This window comes from Lepisosteus oculatus, chromosome 24 (assembly GCF_040954835.1).
Source record: "Lepisosteus oculatus isolate fLepOcu1 chromosome 24, fLepOcu1.hap2, whole genome shotgun sequence".
NCBI lineage: Eukaryota > Metazoa > Chordata > Actinopteri > Semionotiformes > Lepisosteidae > Lepisosteus > Lepisosteus oculatus.
Window position 1 is genome coordinate 13,447,337 of NC_090719.1, and position 12,789 is coordinate 13,460,125.

General features: G+C 39.6%; 1 protein-coding gene across 4 annotated transcripts in view; it reads left to right on the forward strand.

The window, feature by feature from the left end:
• The window catches only part of nr6a1b (nuclear receptor subfamily 6, group A, member 1b), a 204,017-nt gene that overhangs the window by 128,602 nt on the left and 62,626 nt on the right, over positions 1-12,789 (forward strand). The gene's annotated exons all lie outside the window — the stretch shown is intronic.

Here is a 12,789-nt window from a genome sequence, read left to right on the forward strand (position 1 = left end):
ACCAAAACGTAACCTGAATAAATGAAGGACCTCACCATCCGGTATGTTACATTCCTGTGGTGTTAGGAGTATGTAATAGACCACTTCAGATATATCGTATACTGTACAATGTAGTCTCGCTAGAGGGACTGGAGGGTCTCCTCTTGTTTAGATAAAGGTTTACAAGCCCACCCAAGTCACTGCTCGGGGGAAGAGAAGACTCGTATTGCATTGCAGTGTGGTTCATATCAGGTTTCATAGGCTACATGGATTTGCTGTTTGTCCATAAAAATATGTGTATATTTATATATTCTATAAATGGAGTCAGCAGCTTGAAATACGTGTTGGTGGCTGACAGAAGATTCTGAAGTCCCTGTGGTGCAAACACTGTTTCCTCGAGATGTTTCCTCAATCCATGGCAGTTATGGCCCCATACACACAGCTACAGGGCTTTAAGAGTGGTTTCATGAACACCAGGCCAAAGTCAAACACCTTCCACGGCCTCCCCAGTCACCAGATCTGAACACTATTGAATCGATATTGTCGCGGTCGTCATCCCTCCTCTAGAGGGCGCTCCTACCTTTGTTGTATTGTTTTTAGTTTTAGTCCTTTCGCCTGTGTCCCGTCACCTCTTGGTTAATGAAGCCCGGTGTCTCTGCAGTTCCGGGTTCAGCCTTGGAAGACGGGCGTCTGGCGGCCCGCCTATCACCGGGCTCCGGAGAAGCCCGAGGGCAGAGGCCTTATCCCCAGACGTCCTGACCTCGGAGCCCGGGGCTCGGAGCGTCCAGTCCCGTCATGTTTTTATCTCCGGGTTTCCTGGTCCTAGTTCCCCGTTCCCTGGTTTTAATCGTCTGTGTCTTGGATGGTTCTCCCGGTTCTTGGATTATGGACTGCGCCCTGCGCCCTGCTTCCACCCATATCACTACGTTCACCGCCCCCTGTCTGTCAACCCGACCTAACCCTGCTGTGTCTTTCCCTACTGTCCTTCTCCAGACTCCTCCGGATTATACCGTCACGCATAGGGTCTTACCAGCAGATTTCACGGGAGTCTGACCCGGCTCTCGTGACAAATCTGGAAAGTTGTGGAGCTTAGAGTGTGGAATACTTTTCCACCTCAGATCTGAAGGCTTTCCTTTGTGATGAATATCCCACTAGAAACAGTGCAAATCTTGTACAACAGAATCCCAAGAAAGACTGAAGCTGTTCGAATGGCAATGGACAGCCTAACTCCTAAATACCTGTCTCCAGATGTCTCCTGAGATAGGGTTACGTACTGCACAGTGCAGTCATGTCAAGCTCTCTTCACACTCCTCCTTTTCTTGATCCTGAAGGGGTTAATTTTAAGGCACAGAAAAGCATTCTGCCAGAAATCGGGACTATAAAACGCAGAACAAACCTGCTGTGAAAGTAACGCTGCCTAAAAATCAGACTGAACTTCATTAAAGCTCCAATTATCATTTAAAAAAATGACATTTTAACCTTTAAAAGTTGAAACTTGATTGAAAGTTCAAATTTGATTACATCCAATGACAGGGCAGTGCTACAAACTCACTGGTTAAAGTTAACGTTCCACCTTATTTTCTCGAGTTGGATTGGAAAGTGATTCACACAGTTGTAAGGATAATGAGTCAGATTATTAGGGATTCAAGTTGTGTGGTAAGGAGAATCGTAAATGTTTTTTTTTTGGTTGGATGTGTCATTTAGGTGGTTATGCAATGTTTAGAAGTTTTAGTTCAGACAGGTACTTTGTTTAACGGCAATGGGTGATAGGCTACCAAATGAGATGTCTCATGTTTTTGAAATGCTGCTTGGCACAATGTAAGCACCCGAGAAGCACAAGCCATTTGGGTTTTAAAATGTTTTGTGAAAGGATGCCCCTTCCCTGGTCAAGACAGTGGGAAAATAAAAACACAACCGCATTGATGGACTTTCATGTAAAAGAGAATATAATATGAGGCTTGCTTTAATTGCAAGGATTGGTGATGCAGTTTCCTGCACAGAGTACGTCTAATGGTTACATTGTGCAACAAAATATATTATTAACTCTCCACCTAAAGCTATAGGATAAATAGTCTGTCATTTTATGCCTGAAATTATGGTACACATTGAGACTTGTAGGAAAGAAATGTATTTGGTTTAAGAAATCCCTCTTTTTTAGAAGTCAAACTGAAAAAGATGGTTAGATGGCAGTTTTCATTTTATGATTTGCAATTACAGTATATAAGCACTTTCATGAATTTTAATGCCATTCTGCTTTTTGACATACAAGTATGTCTTTTGCAACCTCTGTACACAGTGGCTAAGTTTTTAATAATATTGATAATAACTGTAGATCCTTCAAAAATCACGTTGTATAGCAATTTGAACTTTTACAGCTGAGATTTCACATTCTATCCTCTGTTTTTCATTTCTATTAATTAAACAAAACGTCAAAAAGTAGCTTAATTTAAGTGATATGAAAAGATGCTATTATCTGACCACATTTTCTGTTATAAATGCTATAAGTGTTTATTAACGATAGTAAATTTTAGCTGGAACATTTTCTGATTGATATGTTATTAACTTCCTTGGTAAAGATCAGTGAAATGGAGCTTTAACACTAATTTATTGTGATGACTAAAACAATATCCTGTAAGTGTATTTTAGTATGAGTTGACATTTAGATCAGTTTAACTGGAAATGCTTTCCTGACAGCAGTTATAATGTGCCACAATTACAGCACTAATGGCTGGAAAACCACTATAAGCTTTACAGGGGTCTGCAGCTTATTTGGAACGGCTGCATATTGCCGCACAAAATTTTAAAATGACAACTGTTAACCTATTTCAGATAAAACCATTAAGTGGAAAGATGCATCATTTGTCATTTTGCTTGTGTGACCTATCAAATTTTTTCAGTGGCATTTTTTTATTGATTGAGCCCACGGATAAGTGCAACCAAAACAATTTTTATAATAAAAATGATGCGTTTGCCATACTCCGTAAAAGCTAGGGTGATAGTTACTTTATAGCAAAGACTGGTACTCAATTACCTGTCTTATCTTTACACTGCTGTTTAAAATCAGTCTTTATGAGTCACATCATAAAATTGTGCTACCGGATGCAGGTTCCATCTTGAAGTTCAATTCTCTGTACAGCCGATTAAATTAACCGGCTAGTAAGTCTAGTAATGAGCAGTTGTTTTTTTCTCATGTGTTATGTTTAGACCGCATCATTTTATCAGAAATTGTTTTTGTGTTTTTTCCCCTGTTTGTGTTAATAACTGAGTCAGCTTCTGTCTGTAATAACTGTGTCAACAGGAGAGAGGCTGATGAAATCAAACCGTTTTGCTGTTAAAATGATTTCCGTTCCTGAATGATGCATCTGCCTAATAAATTGGTTGAGATTAGTAGGGCACATTGTATAAGTGAGGGCCACAGCACAAGTGAAATAATGTCGGCATCTTACCAACAAAATCTGTTTTGTCAAAAGATAACTGGAGCAGGAGAATTAGGCTGTACAGCAATGTTTGTGGCTGTTATTTCTGCAGGCGGCGAATATGTGAGGCGTTAATGTAATCTGACAGTTCTGGAGCAAGGAGAAGGCCGGATGAGAAGAAAAGAAAAAGCCTGACCAGTTTTGACTTTAATAATGCAGAACTGAGGAATAAAAATAGCCTATTAAAAACGGGTTTTGTCATCGCATTTATTAGAAAAAATACTTTATTCCCCTTTCTAAGGCCTGTACAGTGTGTGGATGTTCTTTGGGCATGTATTCGTAGAGAAAAAAAAATGTTTTGTGACTTATTAATTGATGAGGAGATATCTTAACAGCACGAAATGATAGATACCAAGCTGAAGTGTGCATACGCACCATAGAAATTCAGACCTCAGACGTAATGGATTTAATGAAATACATATATAACAGAAATGACAGAAAATGCAAACAAAAATACAGATCAATGAATCCCCTTCTTAACTTTGGAGCCGTGATACTGTACACTGTCAAAGAAAAAACATGATAAAAAACGAATATCGGGTATGACCTTTTTGACCATTACCACAATCCTGGCAACAATGAAGCGCAGACCTGATCGCTTGATAGACTGCTGGGGAACTTTAAGCCAGTTCTGTAGAGCAGTGGCCAGCTGGCAGAGATGGGCAGGTTTTGGTTGGATAGCTTTAGTGAATTGGTCCTGCAGATGTTCTATTGGACTTAAATCAGGAGTAAAAGATGGCTTCAATAAGATCCTCCAACACAACATGTGGAGGTACTGGAAGATGAATGCTCTTATCTCGTCCTGCAGTGGTGAAGTGGGCTGTACCAGTTTGCGGACAGTGTCTTGCCACTGCCGGTCTAAAACATAGGAAATAGTTGCTGGGTGAACATATTTATAAACAGGAACGTATCTTAAATATTGTAAATCTTACAGTACTGTGTGAATCTTTGACTCAATTTAATTGTTCTAAATTGTAAATCAAATGTTTCTACCATGATGAGCTGCTGACATGTGCTATTAATATAGTTAAAAAGGTATACCTATGTTTATCTGGCGGTGTGTGTTTACCCAGAATCAGACAGAAGCAAGTGGAATCCAACAGATTTGGCCTTGAAGAATTTTCCAGTACATTCTCTCTTGCAGACTCTTGCAGCAGGACATGTGCACTTCAAACATGATTGAAAGACTATGAGAAGAACAAAATGCAAAATGCAGTATAACCCACAAACTGTTTTATAACCTCTTATTTGAACGTTTTTACACCGCCTGTTGATTACGTATTTTTTCATGAAAGAAACTGTTACAACAGTAATACGTTTTACAATAAAAGATTGCAGCTCCTATTAACCCAAACATTTCTACAACACCTTGTTGATTTAAACTTAACTCATGCTCAAATATAATCAATCTACTTCCCTAGTTGAGTAATATTCTGTAAACTACACAGTTTGGATACAATGTATGGTTCAGTAAACATTTGCCTGTGTCATTTCAATGTCAGTGTATTTTGAAGTCACAAAACAGTAAAAGAACTGTTTCTTTAAAAAGAATCGAGTACAGCATAGCTGAAAGGGGTCTTTTTTTGGATATCCAACTGCCAAAGCAAACATGGTTATCAGCTGAGCTTTGTTTGCCACAGTTCAATGAGTTCAGCAAGCACAGTTCAACAAGTTTAGTCCATATCCAACGGGACTTTTCTTGAATCTTTCCTCCAGAAATGACACGTCAATAAATCGTCGTCCTCTTACTTATGCTGTCTTTGTCTATGAGGCCGGCCATTGAAAAGAGTGAAGAAGGCCTTGTTATTGACCAACGCGATTAAAAATGGCTTTCTGGGATATAGAATATATATCAAATATAGAAAGAATTCAAACAGCAAGTGGGCCAAAAGCGACTGGCTTAAATATAGTGTTGAAAGTGTTGAAGTGTTGAAAAACAGTGCAAAGATAAAACACTAGCCCCTGTTAATGCTAAAAGTTATTTAGCAGCACTGCACCCGTCTTGCTTTTAATTATAGAGAAAGAAACTTTTGGGTAACAGCAAAGATTGTGCTCAATTTCTTTGATTATCATATTCAACTACACCTGGACTCTCAAGTGATTAGCAGGGCACCAGTAAATTGAAGAGGTTGTGTAGTGTAAATACGCAACCAAAGCATAACAATAATGTATTTAAATCCTTAAAACACGGCAGTGCTGGGATCTGCAGTGTACAAAGTGGTATTTCTAAGTGCTGTTGCTCTTCGGTATTTTCTTAATGTTTTATTTAGTTCAGTCACCATCTGTAGACCACTTAAGCAAGCATGTTCTGTGATCATCTGCTTTACCCTCTAGCTATCTAAAATCTAAATGTGTAAAACTATAAACATTTTTTCGCTACCGCTTACAAAAGTAGCATGCACAGTATTATTATTTTCTTAGTTGTAATTGTAGAAACAACTGAGACACAAGTTTCCCATCTATAACGGTGCTGGGTTAAAGCCCTTTCTTTGTATGCTGAAATACTGATTGTTTATCAAGATCAGACTGCTTTAAAGACTTAACTACTAGGTTATCAGAGTTAGATAGTAAATAGGCTTCTGTGTGTCCAGAATTTTGCAGTCTGTGGGACTTAAAGAGGAACTGTAAATATCCCACATGTGCATGGCACATAGTTTTAAATAACAAATTATCTATGAAGTTCAGGTGGGGAGCTCCGTCAGCATGCGTAGGCTGCAAGGGATCAAGTGATAGGTTTATTCCATGCTGAAAAGAGAAGAAAGAAAACACAACGTTTCGGCCGTGGAGCCTTCTTCAGGTGTGCTGCCTGTTCTATACACAAAAATATGTTAACTATGGGTATGAGAAAACTGACCATTTTCGAGGGTACAAGGGTGTGCTGATGAGACATTTACCATCAAAATACCATAATTAAACTCTTAATCAAGGCCGTTTGGCGAACTAATTTCTGTTAAGTAGTGATGTTACCTCTTTTTTATCCTGCCAAAGGGCCATACTGTACACTAAAGTTTTCAGGACCAAAAATGATAACTGGCATCTAGGTGAAGGATTTAGAGCACATACATATAACATATAATGTCTAAAGAGATGGAGCAAAAAATCAAGAAGATTCGGAGGTTTTGTTTCAGGAAGCAGCCTGTTTTTCCTGCAGTCTGCAAAAATGCATCTCATTTGAAATATCCAAAAATTAACTTAAGCCTCTTTCTTCTTAAAATTATTGTAGTTATGACCAGAGTGCAACACTGCATTATGTTGTAAATATGCAGTTTATTTTTTGTGTGTGTGTGCTTCAAATTCCTGCAGAATCGGAAAGTCTAAATTATTCAGTACCAGTTTCCAAAATATCTAACTTCATTTGTAGGAGGAAGCAGATTTTTTTTTTGTTTTGTCTTGGTTAGCTCCTGGTATGATGACTGTCAGCTATTCATACACCTCAACAGTTGACGTGATTAAAGTGTACAGAAGTGTACAGAAGCTTTTTAAACAAAGTAACAAGGTAAAATGAAGTGAATAATACTGATTTTACTGTATTTAAAGATACAGATAGTAATGCTGAACTCTTCTGAGGCAGTACCCACGTTGGAGTAGTTTAACGGACAAATCAGAAAACGCTGTTATAACGTGAATTCCAGCAGATTCAAAATGTTTCAGTATTATAACAGTAAAAGAAAAGTGAACATTCAAGTAGGTGGTTTGAAACGTAGTATGGATTTGACGTCGAAAGATGAAGAATTAGTGAGTTTGCTGGTTAAATTTGTAGATACAGAAATAGTAGAAGAGACAAACAGAAGCAGCTGCAAAGGATATTGAGAAAGACTGCGTATGGATTGGGCTGAGACTGGGTAAATAAAATTTGATGTTGACAAGTGCACTAAATCTCATTAGGAAGCAGGAACACATACCACGTGTATCATTTGTGATTTTCAGCTACATGAATCTAAGCAGGAGAGGGATCTGGGTGTTTATGTTGGTTCTTTTATGTCCTCTTCAAGGGAAAGCAGTAAAAAAATCAAACAATTTGTGGAATTCAAATGGGAGTTATGATCAAGGTTAACAACACAGTAGTAAGACCTCATTTAGAATATTGTGTTCAGATTTTGACATTATACTACAAAGGGAATATAGCCTTAGAGTTTAAAGACAACATACAAGAATAGTTCCTGCTCTTTGGGAGACCTGAGGAAATTGTATCCAAGAATATAAAATTGTAACAGGGGATGTATGCCTAGGTAGGTACAGTATGTTGTGAAATGATACTAAACAGATAACCAGAGTAATTATTCTGACAGTGATTGCATTTTCAGTGTTTTTAAATAACATGGCAATCATGTTTATTATTTGTCGGTTCCATGTTCCGATTTGAAAAGCTATGTTATTAATTAAATATGTTCACTTTTAACATAAAGTGCGTCTGTATTCCATTCTTAAATGAATAAATGTAAACACTGAAGAGCAACAAATGATACCCGTCCAAAAAAATTTAATCTACCATCTAGGGGTTTTTATGTTTAAAAATAACGCGACGAGATTGTTGGAGAGGGTGTTTGTAAAGTTGTGTTCTCTCCAGGTTCCTGCATTTAAGAATACATCACCGAGTGCTTTATAAAGAAGCAGCATCACTGATGAACTGAGATTATCACTTTTTTTAGCATTTTAACACAATAAAACTTTGTGCAACACAACGTTTATGTTCTTGAAAGTGACTGCAATCCAAAACGTCTATGCACACACATGAGGAATAGGGTAAGGCAATCAAGTCTAACTTTTGTCCCATCGATACCAATAATTAACCAATGCAAAGTCAGGGAATAACATAGTATATAAATTAAGGTGTAAAATGTGAATTAGCCTTTTTTAAACTGATAAAATAATTTCGAGCACCTGGGATCTAAAAAGTTGATACAACATCGTGGTGCACAGCTTGTAACCTCACGATCCGCAGAAGCAGAACCTCTTGCGACCTTCTCGTTGTCCAGCCCCACTTGCTTCTTGGAGTTTTCAAACCAACCTGGGCTTCTTCTCTCCCCCCCTCAGTCCCCGCTAAGTGGTGGTCTCGCAGCCTTTTCAGGAATCACTGGTCCATTAAGAGGCACGTTTTTCCAACTTAATAATCCTCAATCCAGAAGCTCAAAGTGTTCTCCTTCTTCTTCACTGACGGGATTTCTGTGGCTCGCGTACAACACCATAGCACTCACAGGAGCACCAACTTGCCCTTAGTTTCTCTTCACTTTTCTTAATATACCTCACTTTATGTTCCTGAAGTACGTTCGTTTATTTTTAGATTTTTATGATGATCAGTTCAGTTAGGTTGACTCCTTTAACCATGACATGACACAAAACTGTGAAAAACGTATGTGATGCATCCAAAACCTGTGAGGGTAAACTGTTATAGCTAATGTGGAGCATCATGGGATATTCTGTCTTCCATGTCTGTAAAAGTGAAGTGCAGAAGAAACCAAAATAGTGAAGTGGAACAGCTGTCAACGCAGAGCGGGTGAAGACTGAACTTGGGGGCGTTGTGGAAGCACCCAGTGGTGGAGATCCCACACTCACTGAGATCGGGAAGCACAAGTCAATCCTGGTGTTTTCTTGCGACTCAGGAATTTGAGTCACAGTTACGTGCTACAGTAGATCCTGCTGCCATCCCTCACCACAAAGTCTCTTTGACACCCTCTTTCGGTGTCCTGACACTACTGAAGATTTGTGCCCAGCCCCTTTGAGCATCCGTCTGAAGGGTTCAATAAAAGGCATCGACTTTATTTCTCAAGCAAAAGGGATAGCAGTTACCTAGATAGCTTCAGTTCAATTGTAATTTGGGGCTAAAACGTGCATAAAAATAAGAAAGTATGCAGAATCTATTGCTGCCTTTGAGATTAAGTTGAAGTTTGAAACGGGCATCTATATTTATCTTGCCTATAAGCAGAAAGCAAATTTCCTTCCACTTACAGTGCTGGTTGAACCGGTGGATCCCACCCTTTCTCCGACAGATGCCCTCATTGTGAGGTTTTGGGATTTGCCCAAGGAATGCCAGCAGTAGAGGAATGCTTTCATGTGGTGAGCACCATGCTGTCCCACAGCAGAGCTGAGTAAGACTGTATGGTAATGTTAGAGGGATGTGACTTGTGGAAAAGCTAAAAAGTAGTAAAAGGCCTGCCTGCCAGTCAGAACCACATCTTCTGTCAGAGAAGTAAATATACTTAAGAAATCAGAACGGAGTTCTTAGACTTTTTAGAAGGTGATACAAAGAACAAATTCCTAATACAAGAAATTATAAATGGCCAATAAAGTTATCTTAAAGAAAAATCTACATCATTGAGAGAGAGTTTTCTTTTGATGGCTCGGTATATAATGCAGAACAGACATGTTGCCCAATTTCAGCAGTCTTTCCCTGACTGAGTCATGAACTATCAATCGTGCCAATGTTCCTCATTTCTTAGTGTGATAATCATCATAATCTCGAGAGTCTTTACTTAGTTGTATGCAAAATTTTGCCTTGTCGAGCAGGTAGTGCTGAGACATCGGTGTTTCGGTTTCCAGTAATACATGAGGAATGCAATTACTAAATGAGGGTGTGTTACCACACATCTTTTATCTGCAGTACACAGTGGCAAAGCATGAGGAGCAGTCAAGCCAAGATTCAGAACAATTTCCTTTGCCAAAGAACCAACCAGTTGTGTGCATGTTTCTGATATGGCAGTCCTTCCAAGTTTTTTTTCTCTCTAAATATCTCAACTATATAATAAAACTCTGATATCCACTTAGTGGTTTCAAGTAGCAGATTTAAAAGCATTGTGTGGTCATGTGCAGGAGTTTGCTCACTGTCAGCCCGGACTTGATAACACTTGGATTTGATGTGGAAACTCGCTAAACAAACGTTCTACCGTTAATGCCCATATGACCAAATGCAAATTTTTTTTTGGAGAAGCTGAAATACTAAGTCTGAGGTAAAATATTTCAGATTGTCTTTATTGTGAAACAAATTGAAGGGCGATTTGGGATTGTGGCACTTTTTTCCTTCTCCGTGTCGTGTGGCGTCTCCCACTGCTTGTGATGCTGTGTGCAGTTTTTTTTTCTTATTTAAAAAAAAAAAACCCCAACAAAACCGATCCAAGCTGTTCCAAGACAGAAATGAGTGTTCTGTGTTTTCTGCATAATGTCCTCAGAGCATCCCCTGCATACACCTCCTGCCTCCTGCTCTGCTGCCCTTGCTTCATGATGGCGGGGGCTGAGAGCAGGGAGGAGGAGGAGGAGGAGGGTGGGGTGGGGTGGTGGGGGGATAAGAGTGAGGCAGCTCCACTGGCTCTCTTTCCGGGATTTCGGCCGATGACGCCTGCACCGCTCCAGTCGCACTGTAATTTCCATGGCTCCGTTCTTCAGCTGCTATAATAGACATTATCTTTTGAAGGAGCGACCAAAATTGCCCCTCTGCAACCTGTCATTATATTTTGGCAGCGTAGACTGGCTGGAGTCTCATCCGAAAAAACCTCAGCCACAAGAACAAACAGCTGCTATTTTTAGAGGGTCCCTCCCCGCGGAGGTATTTTAGTGAGGGTGGCCCCCACTGTGGGCCCCTAGGTCCAATCGTGCGGCCCAGATGCTGATGGGAGAACGCTGTTGCCCAGGCTAGTGACAACAGCGGCGGTTGAGCGGCGACGTTGAGCACCAGTGGGATTCAGTTTAAAAGCAGGCAAAGCTGCTTTTTAATTACTTCAAGAGACTGCGAGGATGCTGCAAGGGCTGTGTGCCAGGGAGGCTTTCTCCAGCTCTGCTTCTCAAGGAATGAGCAAGATGGTACACGTTTGACAGTTCATTCCAGACTCCGCATAATAACTTCTTTAAACATTTGGCATGAAAGTGTGGGAGGGCCTGTGAAAGGGTTCTTTTTCTCCATGAAGTTCTCCCCTGCCCCCCCTGTCTATGTCATGCTATATTAGCAGGCAACAATCAGCTCGCTGTCTTGTTTTCCGCAAAGCTGGGGCATCCTGGTGCTCTGTATTGCCCTTCTGCAAGGGTACGGATTCAGAGTTTCTGAGCTTGTCGCAGCTCAGAAATATTGTACATCTTTTCCGTACTGTGCCTCCACAGTCTGCTTTTACCACCTGATTAAGTCTTAGTTCTTGCAGAGCTAAATTATTTTCAGTATTGTAAAAGAATTGTCTGCTGCCCACTCGAAATGTATATTTAATTTATATTTAATTGTAGTAATACAGTTTTAAAGGATGAAAGTTTCTTTCAGGTAATAAAAATGTGTTCATATCCAGGTCTGATGGAGGACAATTAAATGAGACCCGAGTTATCTTTGTGTCTACAGTACATGGTGGAAGTTTCAGTTGATCCTGTGTTTAATCTTGTCTTGTCTCCCTCTGCTGGTCAAATCGTGCCGTTGCTAGCTCGCGTTCTGGCGGTCGTTTGAATCCTGTAAAGAAGCGATTAAGTGCTTCTGAGGACTTTCATTCCAAGGGATAATCCTCTTTGTGTGTGCGGAGCTCTGCAGTGTCAGTTTGCTTCTTTTTGATTGAGTTCACAGGAAATAAAAAGGCGGCTGCAATTTAGAACTTTTGGGGGGATCAGAATTCAGTAAGCAAAGACAGGTGACGCTGAAAAGTAGATTTTATGCAGAAATCTACATGTGTGTAATTATCGTGTAGAATACGTATTATTAGATTACAGAGCTTGGTACAGGTTAGTTTTTTTTTGCTGGTTCTTATTGTATCTTTTATATTTTGTTTTGGTCCATGGTCATTATGATCAATATGATCATTATGTGATATCTTGTCCCTTCTGGGGCAAAAGAACTGAGTTAAAACCAGTCATAAGCTGGCGATATGAATAACTAGGCCAGATAAGGTTTTATTAAAGTAGCTAATTATGTTGTTGTTTAGCAGCATTACCATTACCGTTAGAAAGTAGTTTGGTAAACATTATTCAGAATACACACAATAACTTCCTAATTGTCTGCCTTGTGCTCAAACAGGTTAGTGCTCTCATTATATTTGAAAACGTCCTGTTTTTTAGTGTTGAAAATGCTTTTAGAATTGTGCTGTTTTTTGTCCTCTGGTCTCATTAAATACACTGAACCATATTGCACTACCTGGTGAGCAGTTTTTATTTTAAAATATAGCTACCTGACCATCACAACAACACTTTGCTGAATGTAATTTACAAGCAGAAAAGATTCAGAGAACCTTTGAAGGCCAAATTGTTGGCCTGTAGAAAAGCTTTTACTCTTACTTTTGCAAAATCGCTAAATCTTGGTCTCTCAATCATCTCTGCTCTGCACCCTCAGTACTTACAAAATAGCACTCAGTGAGATATGAGACCTCAAACAGTGGTG